The 24,204-nt window shown below is 37.2% G+C and overlaps 1 protein-coding gene across 2 annotated transcripts in view; it reads right to left on the bottom strand.

Annotated features, from left to right (window-relative positions):
- Positions 1 to 24,204, bottom strand: part of LIN7A (lin-7 homolog A, crumbs cell polarity complex component) — a 145,433-nt gene that overhangs the window by 47,584 nt on the left and 73,645 nt on the right. The window lies entirely within an intron of this gene.

Below are 24,204 nucleotides of genomic sequence, written 5' to 3' on the forward strand. Positions count from 1 at the left end.
GATGTTTCTGTCTCTCTCTCCCTCTCCCTTCCTCTCTGAAATAAATAAAAATATATTAAAGAAATTTTTAAAATTGCTGTTGTGAGGAAGACACTAGATAGGCCCTCCTAACCCAAACTGCTCTGTTGAGCATTGCTGGCTCATGACCCAGTTCTGTCCAATGAAAATTCAACTGAAAGTAGAGGAGAGACTTCTGTGAAAGTTTTGCTCTCTTAGTACAAGTTCTGTTCTCTTCCCTTCTCTACTTCTTGTCCTAAGTGTGGATATAATGAATCCTGGCAAGTAGCTGCTTTTCTCTCAACTTGCAACCAGGAAAAATAGTCCTATATTTAAGTTACTAAAGTTCAACTTTTTACTAATTTCAGCCAAGAGAATTCCTAATTGTTATAGTATTCAAATAAATCATATATAGAAATATGTTGTCTTTCAAGTTGGATATCTTCTATCCCTATCAGATTCCAAAACTTACGTTATAATTTGTTCATTAGGAATTGGTGCAGATTGTTAACCTGAGGGCTTAGAAACTGATAAAGGATAAACTAAAATTGAAGTTTAATAAAAGGGGTGTAGAGACTAACTCTTTGAAAAACAAAAGACAAATTGACAGGGAGAAAATAATTGCAAAACACATAGCTGATAAAAGTCTCATATCCAGAACACATAAAGAATTCTCCAAGGTCAATAATAAGAAAACAACCTGATTAAAAATTGGGTAATGTGTTTGAACAGGCATGTCATCAAGGAAGATATATGGGTGACTAATATAAAAAGATATTCAACATAGTCACTAGGGAAAAACTGAAATTAAAACAATAACTAAGTACATCTACACACTTATTAGAATGTCTAGTTTAAAAAATACTGACAATACCTAATAAGTACGAGAATGTTGAACAACTAGAACTCTCAAATGTTGCTGACTGGAATGGAAAATGGCACAGCTACCTGAGAAAATAAGATAACAGTTTTCTACAAAGTTAAATCTGCACTTACTATAGGGTTCAGTTATCTACTTCTAGCTACTTATCTAAGATAAATGTAAATGTATGTTCATTAGCCATGGTCATGTCATTACAGTGTCGGCCTGAAAGTCTGACTCTCAAAGGCATGTACCTGGGTTGTACGTCCCAACCTTGGCTCTGGTTGGGGTGCAGGCAGGAGGCAACCAATCGATGGCTTTTTCTCAGATTATGTTTTTTTTTTCTCTCTCTCTCTTCTCTGTCCCTATTCCCCTCCTTCCCTCTTTTCCACTCCTGAATAGCAATGGGAAAAAAATATATATCCTCAGGCAATAATTAACAAAAACATTTAAAAAAAAGTGTATGTTCATTAAAAAAAATTAGATATAAACATATATAGTAGCTTTACTTATCATTGCCACAAACTGGAAATAACTCAGATAGCTTTCAACTGTGAATGAATATTTAAATGCAAGTATATCAATTAATACAATAGGTATTGGTGATGGTTACGTGATAGTAGGTGATTATCAAAACTTTTAGAACTATATGCTGAAAAGGGGAAATGTTAATTATACTCCATGTTAATTATACTTCAATAAACCTGACTTTTTAAAAGTGAAAATATTCAAAACTTAATCATAATTTTGGAAACTAAAAATAAGAGCTTTGAAACACAAAGACCTATATATATTTAAGAAAGTTTTAATATAACAAAACGATGAGATTAGCCCTCGATGTTCAAAATTTGTAAATGTGCAAAGCAACAGATATATTTAAATGGTTGGTTATATGTCTTTCAAATATAGGATACTCCAGATTTTGTGCTACTTCATTATGAATAGGCTGGCTGCTAAAATGTCAACAGAATTACAATTAGGATTAAATAAATCCTTCTATATCAGTGACTGGCAAAAATAAATAAATAAATAAATAAATAAACTTTTTAACAACATTGTTAAAAATGAAAATGATATTAGACCAAGTTACTTCAAGGGAGAGAAAAAAAAAGACATTATCAAAATTATTAGAGAAAATTAATAAAAAACAAAATCCAAATGGGAAAATTATATTGCCCAAGTCCTACCATATTATCATTGGGAAAAGTATATAGCCTAAGTCCTACCATATTATCATCTTCATTAAGGCTTACTAAATGGATAGATCCTATAAAAAAAGCAAGCAAGCCCTGGCAAGGTGTTTTGGTTTGTTGCAGTGTTGTCTCCATGAACCAGAGTTGTGGGTTCAATCCCCAGTGAGGAAACATACAAGACTCACCAATAAATGCATAAATAAGTGAAACAACCAAATTGATGTTTCTCTCTCTCTCTCTCTCTCTCTCTCTCTCTCTCTCTCTCTCTCTCTATATATATATATATATATATATATATATATATATATAATAAAAGGCTAATATGCAAATAGTCTGAATGGTAGAACAACTGGAACCGAACAACTGGTCGCTATGACATGCGATGGCCACCAGGGGAATGCATGGAACATGCAGGCATCAGCTGTGGTGGGATGGTGTAGCAGATGAGTAGGGTACCAGACCAAGATGGTTTTCCAGTAGTTGTCATCAGATCGAGCTTCTGGTGAATACTAAAAATTCTTTGCTCCCATATGCTGCTGGCACCAGAACCACCACTCACACCGGCTGCTGGTACCCGGCACCAGTCCTAATCGCTTTGCGCCATCAGTGGGTGCATGTGGCAATGTTGGCCCTCATCTCTCCTGAGGGCTTCTCCACCTAACCTTGCTCTTGAGGGTCGATTGGGGCCACAGCTGCTGCTCAAACCCGCTGCTAGTGCTGGCCCCAATTGTGCTTTCAGCAGGTGTGAGCAGTGCCATCAGTATGTGGGAGTCGAGGCAGCGGGAGTGGGGCTGCAGGCAGACAGGTTTGATTGGGGACATGTTGGGAAGAGCTGGGTGGGGGCATGGATGATGGGCCAAGACTCGCCCCTGTACCTACCACAGCCTTGCAACCTCACAGCCCACAGTTCCTTTCAAGGTGCATGAATTCATGCATTGGGCTCCTAATAGATAGATAGATAGATAGATAGATAGATAGATAGATAGATAGATAGATAGATAGATAGATATAGATATAGATATAGATATAGATATAGATATAGATATATAGATATAGCAAGCAAGGGTGATAAGCTTATCTTTAATAAGGGCCTAATAACCAGGAAGGCTTGGCTCAGTGATTGAGCATGGACCTATGAACCAGGAGGTAACAGTTTGATTCCTGGTCAAGGCACATGCCCAGGTTGCAGGTTTGATTCCCAGTAGGGGGCATGCAGGAGGCAGACGATCAGTAATTCTCTCATCATGTTTTTATTAATGTTTCTATTTCTCTCTCCCTCTCATTTCCTCTCTGAAATCAATAAAGAAGTATATTTTTTAAAAAGCAAGCAAGATTGTACTTTTTGCTAATAAAAAACAATGTAAATAGTAAGACTGATATTTACATCTATACTTAGCTATAATTTCAAGTGGGCTTATTGTTTTTCAGTTTGGAGACTTGGAAAAGAGTTAAAAAAAAAAGTCATTTGATGGAGTATCTAACTTTATTTTATTTTATTTTTTAAGATTTTTTTTCATTTATTTTTTATTAAGGTATTATATGAGTGCATATCTTACCATTGTGCCCCCCTCCCCCATACATTCTCTCCATCACCACAGTTTTTCATCCATTGGTTATGCTTATATACATGCATACAAGTATCTAAAAATTTAAATATTTTCATAACAAAAGTAAAGATTTAGTCCCTCCTCATCTTTTTATAATTACAGTCAACCTGAATGTTTGGACAACATCATTTACAATATTATACCACTACATTTTTTTACCATAATACTAGAGGCCTGGTGCATGAAATTCATGCACTGGGGTGGAAAGGTAGTCCCTCAGCCCAGCTTGCACCCTCTCCAATCTGGGACCCCTCAATGGATATTTGACTGCCAGTTTAGGCCCAATTCCTGTCAGTTGGACATCCCTCTCACAATCCAGGACTGCTAGCTCCTAACTGCTCATCTGTCTGCCAGCCTGATCACCCCTTGACCACTCCCCCACCAGCCTGATCAATTCCATGCCAACCCAATCTCCCCCAATTGTCCTCCCCTGCTGGCCCGATCACCCCCTACTGACCTCCCCTGCTGGCCTGGTTGCTCCTAACTGCCCTTTCCTGCTGGCCTGATCATCCACAACTACCCTTCACTGCTGGCCATCTTATGGTGGCCATCTTTGACCACATGGGGACAGCCATCTTGTGTGAGGGCATGAGGGCCAATTTGCATATTACCTCTTTATTATATAGGATAATAAAAATGACAAGTTTTCTGAAAGCAGGTTTTAGGACAAAAAGGGTATCTAAAATAAATCTTTGCCTCTAAATTCCATTGTACTTAGTGGAGTGAAAACCAGTTATGCAAAAATCAAGTACTCTGAAGTGAAGTACTGCATTTGATATGGCTGGAATAAAATAGAAATAGAGCTTACATCACTGAATACATAATCTACTTATTTTAGGAAGTTTTGTAGAAATCCAGATCAATCAAAAATTGGTTTATCTACTAAGAAAAATATATTCCCCAAACACCTAATTTCTGCCTTGAGTTTTCCTTCCATTTTGGGAAAACAGCAGCCATAAAAATATTTATATGTTCAAATAAATAAATAAATAAATAAATAAATAAATAAATAAATAAAATCATATATAGTTTCCATATGCTTTTGTGACTATGGAATGTTTCAAAAGTGCCATGCTTGAATTCCTGTAAACTAAATAATTTAGGATATAAAATTTAATGTTTAGAACCAATGATTATTTGTGAGAGAAAAAATTAAATGGCACACTGGTTACAAATCAAATCTGCTACAGTAAGACCATCAAGGATCAAATCAATCCTGTGAAAATCGAAGAAGGTAAAATTTCCAGAGCAATGTATTTGTCTGCATCTCTTTATATGGCCATCAACTTTGATGGCAACATGCCACCCACTGGACAAGAAAAATATTGATGGGTATGAAGAAGACAAGGACAATACGTCTCTATTAGGTTGAAAGGATTTACAAAAAAGGATTTGGTCATTAAAGCAGACGTTTGATGATATTACTGGTAAAATCAATATGGCGACTGGCATTCCTTCCAGAAATGGGGCATGGACTTGAAGAGGAAGCATTTCTCCTGTGTTCAGTGACAACAGTGCCATGGAAGTTCTCTTTATTACCTCAAACTGGGAAGGGAAACACAAAAAGACTCTTGTAGATTTTAGTCACAAAGCACCCCAAAGGACCTTCTTTCTGAAAGTATGTTTCATTACTTCATTGCTATTGTTTTCACGCATGCTGATACAGAACACAGTAAATGCCTTTGACCAGACAGAACTTCCTTTAGTACTGAAGAAGACACTCTCAGTTAACACTTATTGATACAAGTATTGTCTTCAATAAATAAATTTGGCCTTCATACAGTGTCCTACTTCAGTTGTATCCATACAGAATACATCTGGTAAGCAAGTCATCATAATAAAATAGCATGATTTTTAAAAACATTTTTAAATTTATTACTCTAAATATTTTTTTTAATTTTTCAATTACAATTCATATACAGTATTATATTAGTTTCAGGTGTACAATCCAGTGATTAGACATCATATAATTTACTAAGTGATCACCCTGATAAATCTAGTCCCCATCTGGCACCACACATAGTTATTACAATATTATTATTTTTTTTAGATTCCACCTAAGTGAAATCATATGACATTTGTCTTCCTATGTCTGGCTTTTTACTCAGCATGATACCCTCTAGCTCCTGCCATGCTGTTGCGATGGCAACATTTCATTCTTTTTTTTGTGTGCGTGTGGCTGAGTCATACTCTATTGACTATATGCACCATTCTTCTTTATCCATCCATCCATCAATGGGCACTTAAGTTGCTTCCATACCTTGGCTTTTGTAAATAATGCTGCAATCAATACATGAATGCATATGTGTTTACAATTTAATGTATGGGCTTTCTTTGGATAAATACTCAGACATGGAGTTGCTGGGTCCTTCTTTGTTTCTTGCTATATAGCTTTTGTTTTAAAGCCTATTTTGTCTGGTCTAAGTATTACTATCCCAACATTTTTATTTGTTTGCTTCCATCTTCATGTAAATCTTTTTCCATTCCTTTATTTTCATTCTGTATGTGTCTTTCAATCTGAAGTGAGTCTCCTGTAGACAGCATTTGTAAGAGTCTTGCTTTGTTATCCATTCAGAGGGCAGCGTTACTTGTCATTAAAAACAGACAAACAAAAACACACCACTGAATCTTGAAGACTGAAAACAAATGTGACATGCTGGCTCTCCCACTGACATGTTAGCCTCTGCACACCTGCTTACGTACTGCACCAACACCCTGGTCAGTACCCAGGACCTGCATGAGCCACAGTTTACTCATGGCTAAGAATTCAGGTGGGGGTTACCTGCTTTGCAGCAGATGGTCCTCTCATTTTATCTTCCACCTTCTTAGACCAAAAACAACAACAACAACACATCTCAGATTCAGACTGGAGGAAAAGGAGTGGGAGAGGAGAGGTCCACTGAGACATCTGAGCCCAGACTGCATTCTCTAACGGTTAACCTATATTTTACCAGATAAAGTTTCAGTAGACAGGATTTGTGTGCGTCCCATGCTAAAACAAAGTTGGTCATTTGTTTCCTATTTGGTATGGTCCTTTCACCTGGCTTCCTTGGTTGGTAACGCCCTGAGAATGAAGGAGGAAATGAAGAAAAGGATTTGAGCATGCCTGGACCTCTGGCTATGGTACCAACATTTTTATAATGGTATTTTATTTCTTTTTATTAAATTTATTGGTTGGTATTGGTTAATAAGATTATATATGTGTCAAATTTACATTTCTATGATACATGATCTTCATATTGCACTGTGTAGCCACCACCCAAAGTCAAATCCTCTCCCATCGCCATGAATTTGACTCTCTTTACCTTTTACAAAGCCCCCAACCCATTTTCCCTCTGCTAACCACTAGGCTGTATCTATGAGTTGTTTTGTTTTACTTTTTCTTTTCATTTGTTGCTTTCAGTTTTATATTCTACATATTAGTGAAATCGTATAGTTCTTAACTTTTTCTTTCTGATTATTTCACTTAGCATCATATTCTCAAGGTCCAACCATGTTGTCACAAATGGCAGTATTCATCTTTTCTTATAACTGAGTAGTATTCCATTGTATATATGTTCATGTCTTCTTTACCAGTTTACTAAATTCTAGTATTTTAAAGAAATAGAAAGAAAAATTGTCAGATTTGAATGAAGCTACAGAAAACACTGAATAGTCAAGCAATCCTGAGGGAAAAAAACACAAATTGGGAGATTTTACATTCCTTGAAATCACACAGAGACAATAATTTAAAAAAAAAACAAAAAAAACAAACAAACAAAAACCACCACACATCAGCATGTTATTGTCATAAAAAAAAAAAAAAAACCCAGACACACAGACCAATGAAACAGAATTGAGCCTAGAAAAAAACCAACGGGTATGGGCAAATAATTTTTGATAAAGGAGCCAAAAACATAAAATGAAGAAAAAGCCACTTCACTAAGTGGCGCTGGGAAAATTGGAATGGAAATAGGCTGTTGTTTGTATCCATGTAAAAAAATTAATTCAAAATAGATCAAATGAGATTACATAAAAGAAAACATAGATACTAAACTTATGAATCTTAGTTGTGGAGAAGATTTTATGAATTTAACCCCACAGGCAAGGGAAGTGAAGGCAAAAACAAATGAATAGAATTATACCAAACTAAAAAGATTTTTGCACAGCAAAAGAAACCAATAACACAAAAAGTCAACCTACTGAATGGGAGATGATATTTGCAAACAACAGTTCCAAGAAGGGGTTGATATCCAAAATATACAAAGAACTCATACAACTCAACAACAAACAAACAATGCAATACAAATGGGCAGAGGACCTGAACAAACACTTCTCTCAAGAAGATATATGAAAAGATGCTCAAATTCTCTAACTATTAGAGAAATGCAAATCAAAATTACAATGATATATCATTACCTCAGGCCTTTTAGAAAGCCTATTATCAATGAGACAAGTGTTGGAGAGGTTGTGAAGAAAAAGGAACCCTCATTCACTACTGCTAGGAATGTAAACTGGAAAACCACTATGGGAAAACAGTATGAAGGCTTCTCAGAAAATTGAGAATAGAGTTTCACATGACCCAGCAATCCCTGTCCTGGATATATAACCCCCAGATATGAAAACATTTCTTTGTGAAAACTTACCAACCCCTATGTTCATTGCAGCATTATTCATGGTGGTTAAGACATGAAAACAATCAGTGTCCTTTGATACATTTTTTAAAATGTAAATTCTTTAAAGTATTACACATGGCTTCTTTTCCCCCCATTGACCTCTCCTCGGTCATTCCCACCACCCCAGCACATGCCCGTTACCCCCCTACTGACTGTGTCAACAGGTTATGCTCATATGCATGCATAAAAGACCTTTGGTTGATCTTTTACCTCCCCACACCAGCCCCCCTACCTACCACCCCATTCCCTCCCTTGCCTTCCCTCTGAAGTTTGGAGGTTTGTTCAATGCTTTTATATCTCTGGACCTATTTTTGTTTATGTTGTTCACTAGAGGCCTGGTGCAAAAATGTATGCATTGGGGGTGAGGGGTGTGTCCCCCAGCCCAGCCTGCACCCTCTTCAATCTGGGACTCCTCCAAGGATGTTCAACTGCCCCTTTCGGCCTGATCCTGGAAGAATGAGGCCTAAATGGGCAGTCAGGCATCCCTCTCACAATCCAGGACTGCTGGCTCCCAACTGCTCGCCTGCCTGCCTTCCTGATTGCCCCTAACCACTTCTGCCTGTCAGCCAGATCACCCTCTAACCACTCCCCTGCCAACCTGATTGCCTGCAACTGCTCTTCCCTGCAGTCCCAGTCACCCCCAAATTCCCTCCTCTGTCAGCCTGGTCACCTCTAACTGTCCTCCCCTGCAGACCCAGTCCCTGACCTCCTGGCCATATTGTGGTGGCCATCTTGTGTCCACATGGGGGCAGCATTCCTGTGTGTTGGGGTGATGGTCAATTTGCATATTACTCTTTTATTAGATAGGATAGAGGCCTGGTGCATGGGTGGGGGCAGGCTGATTTGCCATGAAGAATGTCCCAGATCAGGGCAGGGGTTCCCTTGGGGCCTGTGGTGGTTTGCAGGCTGGCCATGCCCCCCAGAGACCCACGTTGAGGCCTAGTGTCTGGGATTTATTTATTTTCTATAATTAAAACTTTGTAGCCTTGAGTGAAGGCCTGGTTGAGTAGAAAGCTTGGCTTCCTCCATCATCAGAGAAACCCAAGCTTCCTGCTCACTCTGTGACTGCAGCCATCTTGGTTGGGTTAATTTGCATACCCAGTCCTGATTGGCTGGTGTGTGTGGTTTCTGGCGTAGCAGATGTATGGTTAATTTGCATATTACTCTTTTATTAGATAGGATTATATTTCATAAATGAGTGAGGTCTTATGATATATCTCTTTCTCAGACTGGTTTATTTCACTTAGCATAATTCTCTCCAGGTCCATCCATGGTGTTGCAAATGGTAAAAGTTCCTTCTTTTTTATAGCAGCATAGTATTCCTTTGTGTATATGTACTGCAGTTTTCTAATCCACTCATCTGCTGATGGGCACTTAGGCTGTTTCCAAATCTTAGATATTTTAAATTACACTGCTATGAACATGGGGGTGCATATATCCTTTCTGATCAGTGTTTCTTATTTCTTTGGATATATTCCTAGAAGTGGGATTACTGGGTCAACTAGGAGTTCCACTTTTAATTTTTTGAGGAAATTCTATACTGTTTTCCACAGTCGATACACCAGACTGCATTCCCACCAGCAGTGCACAAGGTCTCCTTTTTATCCACATCCTCAGCAGCACTTGTGATTTGATGACAGCCATTCTGACAGGTGCGAGATGGTACCTCGTTGTCATTTTGATTTACGTCTTTCAGATTATTAGTGACTTTGAGCATGTTTTCATATGTCTCTTGACCTTCTGTATTTCCACTTTTAAAAAAGTGTCTATTTAGGTCCTTTTCTCATTTTTGATTGGATTATCTTCTTTTTGTTAAATTGTATGAGTTCCTATAAATTTTGGAGATTAAACCATTATCAGAGATAACATTGGCAAATATGTTCTCCCATGCAGTGAGCTTTCTTGTTTTGTTGATGGTTTGTTTTGTGTGTGTGTTTTTTTTGTTGTTGTTGTTTGTTTGTTTTGTTTTTTTGCTGTGCAGAAGCTTTGTATTTTGATGTAGTCCCATTAGTTTATTTTTCTCTTAGTTTTCATTGCCCTAGGAGCTGTATTAGTAAAGATATTGCTACCTATGGATTCTTATAAGATTTTTATGGTTTCTCATCTTATGTTTACATCCTTTATCCATTTTGAGTTTTTTTGTGTATATGGTGTTAAGTTGGTGGTCTAGTTTCATTTTTTTGCAAGTAAATGTCCAATTTTCCCAACATCATTTATTGAAGAGACTGTCTTGACTCCATAGTATGATCTTGCCTCCTTTGTCAAATATTGATGACTATAATGGGTTGGGTCTATTTCTGGGTTCTCTGTTCTGTTCCATTGGTCTATATGTCTGTTCTTGTGCCAGTACCAGACAGTTTTGAGAACAGTGGCTTTGCAATATAGCTTGATATCTGGTATTGTGATCCCTCCAACTTTGTTCTTTATCAGGATTGCTGTGGCTATTCAGGGTCTTTTTTTATTCCAGATTAATTTTTGGAGAGTTTGTTCTAGGCCTGTGAAATATGCCATTGGTATTTTAATGGGGATTGCATTTGATCTATAGATTGCTTTAGGTAGTATAGACATTTTAAAGTTGTTGAGTCTACCAATCCATGAGCACAGTATATTCTTCAATTTGTTATGTCTTCCTCTTTCTCTTTTTTCAAAATTCTGTAGTTTTTGGAGTATAGGTCCTATAGTTTTCTCAGTAATCTCCTTAGTTAAGTTTATTCCTAGGTATCTTAATTTTTTTGTTGCAATCCCCATTAAGCATTAAGTTCTCTATTTATTTTAATAACTGGCTTATATTACCTAGTGGTAAATGGAATTGTTTTTTTAGTTTCTCTTTCTATGAGTTCATTATTGGTGTATAAAAAGGCCATAGATTTCTGGGTGTTAATTTGTATCCTTCTAGACTGACAAATTTATTTATTAAGTTTAGTAGTTTTTTATGGAATCTTTAAGACTTTCTTTCTAAGACTTTTATGGAATCTTTAAAACTTTAGTAGTTTTTTATGGAATCTTTAAGACTTTAAGACAATATCATGTACCTTCTTTTTAAAAATATATTTTTATTGATTTCAGAGAGGAAGGGAGAGGGAGAGAGAGAGAGAGAAGCATCAATGATGATGAGAGAGAATCATCGATCCACTGCTTTGGTCATGCCCCCTCCCGGGGATAGAGCCCACAACCCCAGTATGTATCCCTGATAGGAATCGAACCTGGGACCCTTCTGTCTAAGGGCCGAGGCTCTATACATTGAGCCAAATTGGCTAGGGCCATGTACCTTCTTAATAGCATTGAAAACTCAAACTATTTCTCACAGCTCACACATTTATTTCCAAGATTAATTACATGAATCAGATTTCCTGCTCCAATTTGATAAATGCCATTTATGATTTGCTTTAAAGGATATTAAGTAAGTTACAGTAATAGATAAGTTAAATTGAAAGGGTCTGTGATTTTTACCAGTCTTGTGTCTTACAGTGAATTTATGTGAAAATGTTATTACTAGATTGAAAAAATATAGTCTCAAATTACAAGTGATCTTCAATGCTTAGATTTAGATCAATTTGAGATGAAGAACATTTTGGACAGAGTAATGCCTTTAAATATCTTCCCATCTGCCTAGCCAAGTTACAAAGGAACTGGGATTGTTTCTGAAATGTTGTTTATAGCTTAATTCTAATGAGTAGGACTCATGAAAAAAGTTATTTATTATTCTACCTTCTAAATGATGGAAGAGGGATCAGAGGATCTTTAAGGAAGGTCTTTTGGAAGCACTTAACAAAGTGGATTTAATGCTCCCTCCTGAGTGACAGTAAATTTCACATTCTTTAATTTGTTTTTGGCTCTGTAGGAACTCATTAGGGAAGCATCAGGGCTATTGATATGTTACATAACACAGTCCTTAGAATTTCTATCAATTTTGAAATTTCCAGAAGTTATTTATATCACTTGTTTTAAATGAATTGAAATGACTATGCCATGCACTTCATTTTCCAAAGGGAACAGAAAATACTTTGTTCAGTTTCATAATTTCACAACTAAATATTCTATTACATAAAAGCAGAAAAATTTATTTGTGGAGTCATAAAACTAAAGAATTACTATAATTTTTTAAGTGGTGCTATTAAGCATTAAGTTCTCTATTTATTTTATAACTTGCTTATATTACCTAGTGGGTTAACACATTTAGCTTTCATAGGGTAGTACAAACTAAGTATTTTGTGAAAATCGTTTAATAACTGCAAGGAAAAAGTGAGATTACAAATAACTGAGCATTTCCACAGGGTCCACATGGCAATTGGCCAGGCCACCAGGGAGGAATCTCTTTCCTTATGGTTCACTAAAAAAAAGTATTTCCTTAAGGCAGCTGTTCTGGTTCTGTCCTTGTTACACAACCAGAGTCCCCTGTTATAGGAGATGTCTGAGCAAATTTTGGGGGAAATGTCATTTCCAATTAGGATAGCACCATTCAAAGAGATTGGATCTGTATTTTCTTATTTTAAAATGTAAAACTCAAACAAAGTTCGGGGCCTAAATCAGAGTCCTTTTACTGATTGAATTAGGACAATGGGAAATCTCATTAAGGATCCCAATGCACTAGGACACTGGTCGGCTAACTCATTAGTCAACAGAGCCAAATATCAACAGTACGATTGAGATTTCTTTAGAGAGCCAAATTTTCTAGACTTAAACTTCTTCTAACTCTAGTTCTTTAAAATAGACTCATCCAAGACATGGTATTTTGTGGGAGAGCCACACTCAAGGGGCCAAAGGGCCACATGTGGCTCGCGGGCCTCAATTTGCCCACCCCGGTGCTAGGATATTGGCTCAGCAGGCTTGAGATGACCGGTGTAGCTAAAAGTTTTCAAGAGTTGTAAAATCAGTCCCTATTTCTTAAAATAAGTCTTTATCTGGAAAATAAATTAATCATTTTGGACCAATTAGGTTAATGTTATTGTCATATTGGCCATATCAGCTAAACCATGAACACTAAAGAAAAAAAAATTAGCTCACATATTAAGAAGCAACCTCAATATTCCAGTGATTGAATTAAAATTACTATAGCTAACAATAAAATTAACAGAGGTAGCACTAAAAATACAGAATGTGCAACTAAATTTAAATTTCAGAGAAACAATGATAAATTTTTGGACTTCATAAACAGATTATGGTTGGAGGGAAACTATTTTAGTTTGGTGGGCAGGAAAGGTTAGATACAAATCAGAGCAGAATAGTGAGTTCAATTAAGGAGTAAATTGAACAGAATTCGGTGATGGTAAGCTTTGAGTGAGAACAGATAAGAAGGGTTTCAGTTTGGTCATGTGAGCAGAATAGGGGATAATAAGTTTGACTTAGCTAATGTTATTTGAGTTGTCTTGTGATCTCTAAGAGATGTTCAGTATTCAGCTAAATACATATTATTTAGTTGGAAAATGAAGCCCTTGGTGTCTATGTTATCCTCTAGAAGAAATTTAGACTGAGTGGTAGAGATTTTTGATGGGTTCCAAAATCTACTTAGGCAACCTATAAACAAAGCCTTTGTCTTGTTTAACCTCTAGAGGTAAGGCATAGTATTTTAAATTTAAATAACTCACATATACTCTTTTTAAAATGATATATATTCAGGAGAAAGGAAATACGAAGAAATAAATGTTTAAGTGATTTGACAATAAAGTAATTTATATATATGTTACAGAAAATCTGTATAATAGATAACTATACAAGCAATAAATTTTAAAAATTATATAATTCTATACCAGGATGCAGCCACTGTTAACATTTTGGGGGACATATTCCTAGTCTGTCTTATTTATTGACTTAAAAAATAAATTTCTACTTACTCATGATATACTTTTTAATAATTTGATTTTCACTTAAATATTGGATATAGTTTCCCTATGTATTAAATACTCTTTTTCATTATCTTAATGGTGCTATCATATTTGATCTTATGTGCTATAACGTATTTATAAAAATATGTTTGAAAAATGAGGGTGCTCAGTGGGTGACTCAAATTTTTCACAACTCTGCAAATTAAATAATGACTACAAAATAAAATTAGGAAGTAGGTGAATTCACAAATATAGAATTCATGAATAATGAGGATCAATTGTATAAGGATAATTCATAGAAGAAACTACAAAAGAATATCAGAACTGGCTCCTCTTTCCTGGCTCATTATTATGAAAACACCAGACTATACACTTTATGGAGAGGAGTTTTCCATTTCATCTTTTCTCATGTGTTCTAATAAATTCAACTTATGTTCAAGGCATTAGACTTGGCTCTGTATAATGAATTTCATAAAGTGCATGTTATGACTATAAAACAGTCGCTAAGTTCTAATTAGGGACCAAAGATAACCCTTAGGTTTTAAAATGCACAGGTTTGATAAAAAGAAAGAAGGAGAAACGAAAGGGGATTTAAAAACTGCTGGCATTAAGACAGACTTCTGTTAGAGTTTTATTTCAAGTTCATTCATTCAAGGACTAAGTGGACACTAAGAAATAATGACTTTGTTCTCTGTTTTCTTAAGATTAAAGAGGTAACTGAAATAGAGCAAGTAAATAAACGTAATTTTTGTTTATCAAGGTAAAGCCTAAAAATATTCCAAGGCTGGTCATACAAAAGAGTAGTCAATGTATCTTCTCAAAGATAAGAGAGAACAAAATCACCTATCCGTTAAGTGTACATAAACTGCTGTAAGGACAGGTTATTTTTGCCTTAAATTATCCAGATTATTTCCTTCTCCATTTTTGGTGAGCTGTTTACTTACATGACCTAACACCTATGAAGGCACAGTCTCCCAAGTACGAGAGAAGGGAGGCTCATAATAACCCTCATGAAGTAAATACGTTTTGAAAGTAAGAATATTTTGATGTGGCCCATCTGATGTGGCATTTGACTTATTCCTCTGAACACATATAAATACATTAAAACACCACTGTTTCACAAACAAGCAATGGGTACAACAAAACATGTCTTATCTTCACTCTGTTTTGTACCCATCTGGAGGTGTGGGTCAGGCTTGTTGTGAAGCTCATGAATAAGGTGGTCATGCTTGGTGCTTAAGAAGAAGGTATGTGAGGGAATGTAAATACAGCATAGGGGATATAGTCAATAATATTGTGATAAATGTGTATGGTGCCAGGTGGTTACTGAAATATCGGGGGGAACACTTTGCAAAATATATGATTGTCTAGCCACTGTGCTGTCTACCTAAAAAAGATGCAAAATGATATTGGAAGTTAAAGAGAAAAGAATAGGGTAAGTGCTAATATATCTTCAAGACCCTGATTTCAATCCTTTTGCATAAATAGCCAGAAGTTTCCTTAAATTTAGGAAAGTCCATACTGCTTTCCATAGCAGCTGCATTCCTACCAAGGGTGTAAGGGTTCCAATATCTCACATCATCACCAACACTTGTCCTTTGTTTATGCTAGTCACAGAGAAGCAAATACTGCATCATTCCATCCAAATGAGTCACAAATAGGAGTAAGTTCACAAATACAGAATCCATGAATAATGAGGATGGATTGTATAATGATAATTCATTTAAGAAGGTACAGAATGAGGAATATCAGAGCAGGCTCCACTTTCCTGACATTGTCCTGGCATTGTTACGGAAACACTAGATGATGAAAAGGAGTTTTCCATTTCATCTTTTTTCATGTGTTCTGCTAAATAATTCAAACTAATAGAATCAAGGAGTGGAATGGTGGTTACTCGGAGTTGGAGCAATCGGAAAACGGACAATTACTAAACAATAGCCATAAAGTTTCAGCTAAGCAAGCTGAACAAATCTTAGAGTTCTGTACCTATATTCAACAACATTATACATTGCATACTTTAAAATTATATCTCATGTTAAGTATTTTTATTACAATGTACTAAAGGTTAGAGTAAGTACATTCTTGTTCAGATCAATTAGAAATTCTTTTTTTTTTTTAATATATATAGCTACCAGTGATTGGTAAAAGGCTTGTTTTTGAAGCACACTAAGCAAACATTCTCCTAAACCCCAAAATATATCTAGAGTTTAGTTTTGCAAAAATCACAGCGGCATTTTTCCCCAAAACTTCACATTAATAAAATGATTTGTTACATATGTCAATAATACCACAACTTTAAAAATATTTATTAAGTATTATTTCCACAGATCTTTCATTATTTCCATGCATAGAAACCTCAAAAGACAAAAATTACACTCAGAAGTTTAAGGGAATAATAGTTATAGCAACTGTATTTAATTATTTTTGTTGTTGTTGTTGAAACCAATTCAACTTCTCTAGACATAAGGTTCAAGATGACATAGCAAGTCAAATTCAAGAGTCACTTTATAAGGCTTGACCCCTCTACTCTAATCATAACCCCAGGGCACTGAAAATCCCAGCTCCCCGTGGATCTGCTTAAGATTTTGTTCAAGTTGGTTTTATCTCAAGACCAGGAAAAAAAGAAGCCAAAGGAAAGGGTCACTTTTCTGCTGTAACAGAAAACAGCCAAAACTATGTGAAGAAAATAATGGACTATTTACATTTGCCATCTAAGGATGAAAGCATTTGATTTTTTTTTTTTTTTCAGTAATGATTTTTTTTTATTTGCCAGGAAACAGGCTTGTGTTTTCATCAGGGGTATTGTTGGAAGATCCCCACAAAGAAAAACATCTGCATCATTATCACAACTGTCAGAAAAATCATCTGGCAGGCAAAGCTGTAAATGCCACTTGTCAGAGGAGATGCTAACTCATTAAAAAGCCCAAACCTGAAAATGAACTAAACTTCATTTAACTTTTGAAAGTGATATGCCAGGTTTAATTATAGAATGCAAGAAGTAAGATATATTAAAAAATGCAACACTTTTATATGAAAACATTTCACATGACCTTTTTCTCTCTGGAAGAAAAAATAGGTCAGTTTTATCAACATGGAAGATAATGTGAACCTGAATGTATTATTAATCTGCCCTCAGGCATGACAAAAGTCTGCCTTGTATTTCCATATCCTTCACATACAATCTTATAAGAGCCCAAGTTTTGAAGGTGTGGGAGGGGAGCTTAGAAAGTTTTAATTAGGTTGAGGTGTTTCATTACTATCAACCATCAGTCAGGTAAGTGCTCTCAATTCAGACGGATGCAAAGACTCTCTCTCAGCCAGTGATTATTCCTGTCACCTTGCCCATTCATTTTAATCAGAGATAATTGTCAACATAACTCGTTTAAAACACACACACACACACACACAAAAAAAAAAAAAAAAAAAAAAAAAAAACCCCACAATAATCTTGCCAGGCTAGTGTCGCTCAGTGGCTGAGCATTGGCCTATGAACCAGGAGGTCATGATTCGATTCCCAGTCAAGGTACATGCCCAGGTTGTGGGCTCAATCCCCAGTTTGGGTGTGCAGAAATAGCTAACCAATGATTCCTCTCATCATTGATGTTTCTATCTCTCTTTCCCTTTCTTCTCCTCTCTGAAATTATATATATATATATAATGTATATTTTAAAAATCTTCTTATTGCTTGCCTCTTTCTAAGTCAATAGTGTCCTCTTTGTATACTTACTGCCTATATAAATGCATATTTCTAATCTTTTATTTAAAGAACAAGATTGGGTAGTCACTTTTCTCATCTGTTAAGCAGATTACCTGTCTGTATTATAATATTAAGGAAACTACACACTGATATGCCAGTGAAATGCAAAGCCCATTCATTAATTTCCCAGGCTTGTTTTTTTTGTTGTTGTTGTTGTTGTTGCTGTTGTTTTTGTGTGTGTGTATTTTTTTTAAATATATTTTATTGATTTTTTTTACAGAGGAAGGAAGAGAGAGTTAGAAACATAGATGAGAGAGAAACATCTGATCAACTGCCTCCTGCACAACCCCTACTGGAAATGTGCCAGCAACCAAGGTACATGCCCTTGTCCGGAATCAAACCTGGGATCCTTCAGTCCACAGGCTAATGCTCTATCCACTGAGCCAAACATAAGCTTGTTTTTTTTTTTAAACTGAATGGCATATCCTGCTGTCTATGAGACTAGGTATGGGTAGCATCTATCCGGCTTTTATCACCTTGCTTGAAGACAAAGTAGGAAATGAAAGTCCCGTCCAACAAGTATGCAGTGAAGAGGAATGGGATCAAGGAGATGTGTGAGCTATGGAGAACATTTCCCCCAAAACTAAAAGTTGTTTTTCCCCCAGCAGCTGTCACATCAGATCATGATGTAGTGTGATCACAGACAGTGTCCTATTTTAGGGTACCAAAACATCCCCTCTTGAACTGTAAGGTGACACTGAGGTTATCAGCAAGATTTGAGTCCACTGCACTGTATTTTATGGAAGTGTGACCAGAAAAGGCACTGCCCTCTGGCTCTGAGATAAGGGGATGAGTAGGTGACTTGCCACTCTGTGATGACTACCTTGAAGAGGTAGAGGAAGAGGCCACTTCTCAAAATAAGCATAGAAAATGTTCCTTCTATAAATTGATTGTCATAGAATTGTTGCCAGGATTCAGAGCGATTGGGTTTGTTGCCCGTGTCTCCTGTGTGGAGTATAAAGTCGCTAAGGGCTCTTTCTTAGCTCAGCGATTTTTCAACCAGTGTGTCACAGCAGGCACACCCGTGTGCCCCAAGATTTCTTAAAACATGCAGCACCTGAGTGTTTAGACAGGGGCACTGACCTCTTTTCCCTTACTGTCAAATGGTTTTAAAATGACAATAGACAATGCAATAGCCATCTGTTGTGAATGAATGAAAATTACCCCTACTTTTTGGGTTTTTTTTGTTTTTTTGTCAGATTGGCAAAAACTTATAGTTTTTGGTGGAACTTTAGATATTAGTAGTGCCGTGAGATAAAAAGGTTGCAAATCAGTTTTAGATGGTTTCCTAAATTCAATCCTACAATAATCATGAACCAGGCAAGAAGTTACAATATGACAGGGTCTTAATCTATGATTCACCAGTAGTTTAAAAAAAACAAACAACATTTTGTGTGTGTGTGTGGGGGGGGGGTGTGAATGTGTGTGTGTGTGTGTGTGTGTGTGTGTGTTTGGGAGGACTTGCCACAGCTGACACAGATAATAAATCTCCCCTTCTTGATATTATTGTAAGATAGAAACCAATCTTTGTTTCTATTATGTCCACACTATCTTCAAAGAGCAAATTTTATAAAGATGGAAAGGTTGTTTCACTTTTAATTACCTTACATAAATTAAATTTCAGATAATTAAACAGATACAAAGCTTTATAAAAGGAAATAATCAGTAAGACTACCAAGAATAGTAAGTACTTGATTGCATTTGAATATCATTCAATTAGATTGCTAAGTAACTGACTTGGAGTTCCTTCTGAAAACTATTAAAGCATTTTTCTGACACTATTGTTTCTGGGTTGTTGTTTTGTAACCCAGTGCAGCTACTCATACCAATAATGGTATTGTTTTTGTTTTTTGTTTGTTTGCTTGTTTTTTGTGTGTGTGTGTGTGTTTTGTGTTTTTTGTTTTTTTGTTTTTTTGTTTTTTTTTTACTTTAAATAATGTTGTTTCAGATAGGAAGCACTCAGATGGAAATAACAAAAGATAAAATTCAAAATGGCCCAGACCAGATGGCTCGCAAATGTTGCTGCATAATGGAATCACCTGGGGACCCTTCAAAAACACTGATGTCTGGCTCCCACCCAACATTCTGATCAAATTGCAAATGGGTGAGAGCTGGGCAGCAGGATTTTAAAAGCCCTCTGGGGTGCAGTCAAGTTTGGGAACCACTGGCTCAAGCACTGAGGATGCCTAATCACAAGAAAATTCAAGGTAAAGTGAATCCAGAGAATTCGATTAAAGACTTAATCTTGTCATCAAGGCCCCAGGTTTTTCCTCCTCGGAAAGGCTTAGGAAGTCAGCTTTGTCTTTGGAGGCTTGTTCTTTTGTGGCCCTCAAAGACTCTCAGGGTCCCACAAATCCTTTAAAATAGCTCTTATATGCCCAAGCCAGTTTGGCTCAGTGGATAGAGCGTCAGCCTACGAACTGAAAGGTCCCAGGTTCGATTCTGGTCAAGGGCACATACCCAGGTTGTGGGCTTGATCCCCAGTGAGGGACTTGCAGGAGACAACCAAACCATGATTCTCTCTCATCATGGATGTTTCTATCTCTCTCTCTCTCTCTCTCTCTCTCTATCTTCCTTCCTCTCTGAAATCAATAAAAATATAATAAATAAATAAGTAAATAAATAAATAGCTATCACGTATTTCTCAGAAACTGTCACTGGGACATCCACTCAGGCTACATTGGCAAGACCACCCTGGGAATAAATCACTCACTGGGACTGACACTCTAAAACCAATCAGATTTAGCCAAGCTTGGGGTCACCCTTCCCTGAGTCATGTGGAGTGTAGGGATGAAGAGGTAGGGGGTGTACCATATTTTCCGGCTTATAAGACGACGACCCCCTAATTTTTAGTTAAAACATAGGTTTAGGCCTATATTTGCTGTATAAGACTACCCCCCACTTCCGAGGCAACACCAGTTCTTTTTTTAATAGACCACCTCTCTGACTTTGGCCAATCTAAGCGGGCTTTTTACTAGAACAGTGTAACACTGTAGAATATACAGCGAATATACGCCAAAACCTATGTTTTAACTGTAAAATTAGGGGTCGTCTTATACGCCGGAAAATACGGTAGGCACCTGAATAAAATCATATTTTCTCCCTGTAAGAAAAAGTGAAAGAAGCAGTTTGGTAGGAAAGCCAGAATATCTATCTGCTCTCTCCTTTTCTCCACGTTCTACTCCATTCACAGCTTGCCATCTATTTGGATAGGTTCCCCCTTCCGCAAGGCTTCCATGATTTTTTTTTTTTTTTTACACACCTATCTTCATATGAACATTATGCTCCATAAAAATGAGCCATCATGGCGACATCAGGGCTCAGAGGAATATCAACTGAAAACAACCGCATTCTCAAAGCATGTCTTAGCGGTAAGGGCTTATAGTAAACATTGATTATTTTTAATTGATACTTTGCTAGTATTTGCAGCCCATCCTCCGCAGGCCTAGAAATGTGTAAAAAATTTCTTCAGCAATTTTTAAAAATTTATCTTTATTGTTGAAAGTATTACAGATGCCTGGTTTATTTGCTTGTTTGTTTGTTTTTCCGTATTGACTCCCACCCTGGTAATAGATGTCTTCACCATGGTGGACAAGTGTTTCATATTACCAATGTAATATGCCCAGAGTGTTTCTATTTACATTTAAGGACTTACAATCCACATAAAAATATGTACCCCTGAAGTGTTACTACACTGACAGCAAAGCAAAGAGAGAGCCGGAAGCAGCTAGATTAGGCCTCTTGCAGCGAAATAATGGATGGATGGTTAGCAACCCGGAGGCACGAAGGCACGTTGGTGGCATTTCTTCTCTCCAATAGTGCTGACGTTGCCCCCAGGAGAGTGCAACAGTAATTATGGAGGCCATCTGCCTAGCGCCAGGGTAATCACTCACAAAGTTCCTCCAGCATGTCAGGGTTCGCCTACCCAAGGATGAAGAGACAGTGTGCTGGTCAGACAGGAAAGAACTTGACGGGATTACACCTTTCTTCACAGCTGTGTGTTATGTGTCTTCTGGTATAATTTAGGTCTACGTTCCCAGGAACTAAATAATTCAGAAACCAGGAGGTGGCGAGTATCTCATTTAACTGTCCCCTGAATAAAGATCTGAAATGCTGCCTGCCAAGCTGCTCAGCAGACCTGAGGCTCAGCTTTAGTGAACTAAGTGAGCATATTCTGGTGCAGCCTGCTGGATAAGATCACGAAGGCCGGCATTTGCCTCTGGGCCGGTTAACCCAGGGGTTCCCATAAGGCATAATCACTATCAGTAGCACGGCACACTCATACTTGAGGAAAACCGAGAGCAGGGATTGTTCTTCAGTGTCAAAAACCAGAACCCCTGCATCTTAGCTGCACTGCACTTGACACTTAAGGAGGATGGACAGCGATGTGATGCCCAATCTAAACAAAGACACAATTGCCAGCAAGAAGCTGCAAGGTGAAGCAGAAGGCGAAGTTAAGGTGGCCCAAGTCTGGGCTTAGATGGAGAAAAGGCATTGGCATTTATCTGTTTAAACCAAGGTATATTAAGCTTTACAAAGAAAAATGACATGTAGTTCATGAGACAAATGAGCAGAAGCCTACAAAGCTCAAGGCTTCATGGGAAGGGATTTAATATTAAAGATGCATATGGTTTTCTGGTCACACATAAATGGAGCATTTCAATCAGAATTAGAGAATTTCTCAGGGGGGTGGGGGCGGTCTGGGAACAGTGGAATATGCCTATCCCTCCTACCCAACTCAAACGGCTTGAGTAGACTGCGTAGTGGCTGGATGTAACTGATCTTCAGGCAATGGGCGCTGCATTTCATCAGAGCACTGTGGGATAAGCTCGGCAAAAGTCCGCAGAGGTTTGGGCTGAAAATGGTTACTACTGGCACCCTCTGACCTTTTTTATTTATTGTATCACAGGTATACTTAGAATGGATATATCCTTAATTGTAAAAGTGTTGGAAATTATTTCACTAAATAACATCTATTTTTGAAGATTCTAAGAAGTAGATTGCTATATATATATATATATATATATATATATATATATATATGTATATATATATAGTTAAATTACTATATAGCTACTAAAAGCATAACTAAATTGAATAATGTCTAAATGTCTAAGTTAATAGTTTTTTGCAAATTGTCTTCTTTTCAGTCTAAGAGAACACTACACTTGAATGCTTTCAAATCTGGCCCAGGGGGTACTGAATTATATAACAGTATTGCATGTAAACCAACATTATCTATATGTAAAATGCCAATATGCTAGTGTCTAACCATCCAACCAGTCACTATGATACACACTGACCACTGAGGGCAGACACTCAATGCAGGAGCTGCCAAGTTGTAGTGACTGGGCAGGGGCAATTCTCGGGTGATGCACCCCAGAACCAGAGAGAAGGGTGTCTGATTTCCTCGTGGGGCTGAGGGATCCCACTTTCTGCCATGGGTTATGCTGTTGCTGGGGCACTGTTGGCCCCAAATCTGGTTTCCTGCACACTTGCATATGCATTCTACACCCTATATGACAGCAACTTTGCAGAGTGCCCTCTCGTACTCTGGGACCCCTCAGCGAATGTCAGAGAACTGGTTTCATCCTGATCCCCACAGGCCAGGCCGAGGGACCCCACCTGCCGAAGGGACCCTGTTCACTCCACAGATGGCAGAGAGGGACCATGGGAGGTTGGCTTCAGGGTGTGTCCAGTCTGTCTCACTCAGTCATGTCCCACAGGCCACCTTCTAATTAATTTCCTTTCAATGTGTATGAATCTGCACTGAGTCACTAGTAAAATATAAAATGATAGAATCAAGTATTTCCAGTAAGCATTGCTTATGAACTTTGGGATGTGTTAAGAGGTACCCAGATGACTGAAAGAATGGGAAACTACTCTTTATGAAGGAAATGAAAAGATATGAGGATAATTAAGTCAGAAAGAGAAAACTTTTTAAGTTGTAAGGCTCCAGAAACTTTTGCTAACTCCTAATAGATTTGGGATTTCTCTTATAATTTCAATGTATAAAATATTGCCCCTTAGTTATAAATGCACAAACTGACAAAGAATATGCCATGGGAATCCAGTCCTGTACTTAGCACAACTGGTGCCTCTGTGCATGTTAGAAAAAAATTGGTCATTCCTCAAGACACAGCCATCTGTCAGGAAACTAATGATAAATATTCAAATCCAGATGAGCATGAAAATAAATGGAGTCCCTAAAGTGTACAGGGCAGTCTTGCCTGGTGCCTTTGAGGAGTTCCAGAGGAATTGCTAAAGTAAGCACATTCTCTTCATCGATAAGGAGCAAGGTAAATCCTGCC

The sequence above is a fragment of the Pipistrellus kuhlii genome, unplaced genomic scaffold (assembly GCF_014108245.1).
Source record: "Pipistrellus kuhlii isolate mPipKuh1 unplaced genomic scaffold, mPipKuh1.p scaffold_m20_p_3, whole genome shotgun sequence".
Lineage (NCBI taxonomy): Eukaryota > Metazoa > Chordata > Mammalia > Chiroptera > Vespertilionidae > Pipistrellus > Pipistrellus kuhlii.